This window comes from Strix uralensis, chromosome 31, assembly GCF_047716275.1.
Source record: "Strix uralensis isolate ZFMK-TIS-50842 chromosome 31, bStrUra1, whole genome shotgun sequence".
In the NCBI taxonomy this organism is placed as follows: domain Eukaryota; kingdom Metazoa; phylum Chordata; class Aves; order Strigiformes; family Strigidae; genus Strix; species Strix uralensis.
The window spans coordinates 547,096-551,565 of record NC_134002.1 but is presented as its reverse complement, the minus strand read 5'-3'; the positions used below and the strand labels follow the sequence as shown (position 1 = coordinate 551,565).

Below are 4,470 nucleotides of genomic sequence, written 5' to 3'. Positions count from 1 at the left end.
TCGGGGGTGTCCGATCCCAGCTTCTGCCTCCCCTCCTGCTTGGAAACCCCCATGTTGTCCCCCCCCCGGCCCTAGAGACCACCGTGCCCAGCCCCCGGATCCAGCGACGCTGTGACATCAGCCCCGTTGCCAAGGGCACCGCGGGCACCGCGAGCCCTGCGGGCACTGCCTCAGCTGCTGCACTGGTGGTGACAAGCCCTCGGTTCTTGCAGCTGGCACATGCCGCTGGCAGCAATGCATCTGCTCCGTCTCCTCATCCTGCTGGCCCTGTGCTGGCCTGCGCACAGCGCCTGGGACAGCTGTGGGTAAGTGGCCAAGGCTCTGGGAGGGAGCTTGGGCACCCTGATGGGGGTTCCCTGGAGGGTGCCCGCTGGTCCCCCGTGGCCACACCACGGCTTCCCCATCCCCACACGGGAGCCTCGGCTCCTTGCAGCACCCGGGCTGCTGGCACAACTCGCCTGCGGGGCTCCAGCAGAAACAGGGGTGGCCACCCGCCCACCCCACGGGGCTCCCTGGCCTCGCTGTCCATGCAGCGCCCCATGGGGAGGGCAGAGGGCTGACCTTCAGCTGGGACAGCAGCGAGCCGTCGAGCAGGACGGTGATGAGTTTCTGGTTACAGGGGGACCTGCGGGCTGCAGCCCATGGCTACTGACGACGGCACCTCACACGTGGTGGGGGGCACAGACGCCCAGCCAGGGGCCTGGCCCTGGATTATCAGCATCCAGGATCCCTGGGCAGCGGGCACGGGGCATGTGTGAGTAAGGTCCCTCATCAGCCCGCAGTGGGTCCTCACAGCAGCCCACTGCTTCACCAAGGCCAGGTAAGGAGGGCCAGGAACGGGGATATCCCCTGGCACTCACGGGTGCCCCGTCCGCAGCACCACGTGCTACTCCTGTCCCCTTTCCTTGCGGTACGCCCAGTGCCTGGGCACTGCAGACCCCACCTGGGAGGCTGCTCAGGAGAGGGCTGGGCTCCTGCCACGGCTTCCTACAGCCTCCAGCTCGACACACCATGAGCCCAAGGCATGCAGGGGCAGTCGCAGCCTCTGTAGCACTGCTTTCCTCTCCCCCACGTGAAGCAGAGGGCAGGGAACTGCTGGGCTGCTGCAGCACGTGGCTCCACTCCCTCTGAGCCCTCTCCCCATCTGCCTTCCAGGCACATCACCATGTGGCGCATGGTGGTCGGGGCCACCCGCTTGACTCAGCCGGGCCCAGAGGCCCAAGTGCGCAATATTAAGCGGCTGCTGGTTCACGAAGACTATAGCAACATCTCGCAGAGGAATGACATTGCACTGCTGGAGTTGGACTGGCCTGTCCAGTGCAGCAACTCCATACAGCTTGCCTGCGTGCCTGACGCCTCGCTGAAAGTGTCAGCGCTGACAACTTGCTACATCAGTGGCTGGGGGTCCACAACGACGAGAGGTGAGTTCCCAAAGAGCGCTCGCGTCCCGAGTGCAAGCTCGGCACACGGGGGAGGCGGGCTGGGCTTCCTGACAGCAGAGGCGAGAGCCAGAGCCCGGCTGTGGGGACGTGTGCCCATAGAGAGATGGGCCTGGCCCAGGGTCCACGGCGAGACAGAAGGGCAACGCCGGTGCAAAGCCAAGCCCCAGGGAAGGGGCTCACCCAGACAGGGCAGGAGACCTGGCAACGAGCTGCTGGGTGTTAATTCCTTTCTGTGCTCACAGCTGAAGGACCAACAGATGTCCTGCAGGAGTCCAAGGTCCACCTCATCGACCTCAACGTCTGCAACAGCAGCCGGTGGTACCTAGGGGCCGTCCACCCCCACAACCTGTGCGCTGGCTATCCGCAGGGCGGCATCGACACCTGCCAGGTAGGAGCCTGCGACAAGGCAGCGCCCAGCGGCACAGGCAGCCCCGGCACAGTCGCCCAGACACACCCCGGCACGGGCTTTGCCTGGCCAGTCGCCGTCCTACCGCTGGGTCCCCACCACTGGCGGGGCTCACCTCCCCTTCCCCAGCTGCAGCTCCTTGCCCAGGGCCCCACTTGCCCCAGAGGCCCGGGACTCTGCCCAGAAGGCCCACCCAGCGCTCCTGGCAGCCCCGAGCTCCAGCTCCCAGCCCTGGAACATCCCTCTTGCACCCAGCCATCATCACTGTGCAGAGATGAGCACGAGCCCTACCCCACAGGCCCACGACCCCCTCCCAGACAAGGTTCTGTCGGCCCCAGCACCTGAGCAGAGCCTCTGTGCCGCGGATACAGCTCTGGGAGGTGCTGGCAGAGAGAAGGAGCCGGCCCTAGTGCTGCCAGTGACCACCCGACACCACCTAGACCCTCTCTCCTCCGCTGCAGGGGGACAGCGGTGCTCCTCTCATCTGCAGAGACAACATGCTGACTACTTCTGGCTCGTTGGGGTGACCAGCTGGGGGAGAGGCTGCACGAGAGCAAAATGGCCCGGAATCTACACCTCCACTCAGCACTTTTACAGCTGGATCCTAGAACAGATGGGGCTGAGCCCAGCAGCAACGGCTGCTCCAACGCCACGGCCAGCCTTCCCCTCAACTCCCCTTCAGACGCCAAGGCCAACACCAACGCAATCAGGCAGGTTCAGCTTCTGCCCCTTTCTACTGCAGAAGTTGGTGGAATTCTTCACTTGGTTGCAGGAGCTCCTGCAGAACCTGAGGGAAGGCCTGAGCAGCAGGATGGACAGGATCCAGTGCAGGCTGCAGTGCACCATGACCATCTCCTGCAGGGGCTCTGCCTGCTGAGCCAACGGCAGCCTCAGCACCAACAGCCTGCTCGGTCCTGCCCACACCCCTCCAACTGCACAAAAAAATGATGTTGTCTTAGTTGTTGAATAAAGTTGCCACATTTCACAGCTCACCATGCTTCAGTTCCATTCCGTCTCCTGTCAAAGGCAAGGATTGCACTCCCGGCACCTGCAAAGTGAGGCTGCAGGCAGCCAAGTTGGGCACAAAGGGAAAGAGTCACTCCAAGGGGTGACCCCAAGCCTGGTTGGAGGGGAGGGGGAGGGTGCGGTGGGAGAAGGGACCACTGGTCACAGGGGGTGAGAGGTCTTGGGGACAGCAGCTGGAAACACAGAGTGTCTTAGGGCAGGTGCTGTGGGACCCCACTGTGCGTGTGTACAGTGCACCAGTGAACTTGAAACTGGACTCTCGTGACCCGGCAGACACGGCTCTGGACAGAGCCAAGCTGTGCCTGATGCCAGGGTGAGGAGCTGGACATCCCACCACCGATATCCCAGGCGCTTGGTGTCCCTGCTGCCAGCTGAGCAATCTTTGCACATGCTGTGCTGGTGAATCAGGGAGTGAAGGGTGTTTGTGTTTCACTAGTAAACATCACTCCTGCCCATCGGGAAAGGCAGAGAAGGACTGGCCTCTGCTCCTGGCTATGGACGGGCTGGTTACGAACTCAGGGGCGCTGGTAAAGGCCTTGGCCTGTCTGTGTCAGTCTGTTCTGTCCTTCACATCAACCGTGTGTTTCTGTGCGTGTGTTTGTGTATCTGCCCTTTGGGATGCAGCATCAGTCCTTGGAACACACACACGGGGACAGCAGCAGCCACATCCATGAGAAGAGGAACCTCCTGGGTGTGAGTCCCCCAGATTCAGCTCTAGTGGGACTGAAAGGAGAAATCCCCCGTGCTCAGCGGTGCCCTGGCTGCTCCCTGACAGAACAGGGAAGGAAACCCAGAGAAACTCTGCAGCAGAGATCACGATGGGCAGAGGCAGTGCTGGCTGTGAAGGCGATGGCGAGGGCTGGCAGCTGGGCTGGCACTGGACAGTAACTGGGCTGCCTGCTGACAGAAGGGCAGCAAGATGCGAGCTCAAAGCTTTATACAAAAAGTTATTTAGTGATTGTTCTCTCCAGTAGGTACCATGAAAGCATCTTGGCAGGACCCTGCCCTGCAGGCCCAAACATGGCTTCTCTCTCCTGGCCAGCTTTGCCTTGAAGAAACCTGCAGTAACGACATCACCAGAGCTCTCGGGGCCTGAGAAGATTCACTCTGCCAAGGGCAGCTCTGAGTAGCCCCAGAGATCCAGAGCAGAGGGAAGAACAGTCCCAGGGTGCAGGGCTGAGGCAGACGGGGGCTTCTCTTCAGGGCAGCTCCTCTTCCCCCGACAGACTGTCACCCTCCTCCTGCAGGTCAAAGCTCTGGGAAGGGGCAGGACAAAGAGCTGCTGAGAAGTATGAAAGCAACACCTGCACTCTGCTGTGGGTCTGTCAGATTCGGTCTGGGGCAGCGTGGGCTCTTCAGAGGGTCCCCACCTCAGCCCTTCCACCCCGGACACCAGCAGCACACAAACCCCGTGGGGTCACCAGCACAAGGCCAAGCTTCCCACACCTTCAGAGTTTTACCCTCTGCCCCAGGCTCTGCTTTCCCCGAGGGAAAAAAGAGCTGAGCTGCAAATGAGCAGTGCAGGAAGTGGAGCCTTTCTTACCTCCCGTTCCCCCGTGACCTCGCCCAGGAAATCTGAATTCTGTTTCAAAACAG

The 4,470-nt window shown here is 61.9% G+C and overlaps 1 pseudogene; it reads left to right on the top strand.

Annotated features, from left to right (window-relative positions):
- The first annotated feature begins 209 nt into the window (after positions 1-209).
- Positions 210-2,725, top strand: LOC141936035 (acrosin-like; annotated as a pseudogene).
- The last annotated feature ends 1,745 nt before the right edge of the window (positions 2,726-4,470 follow it).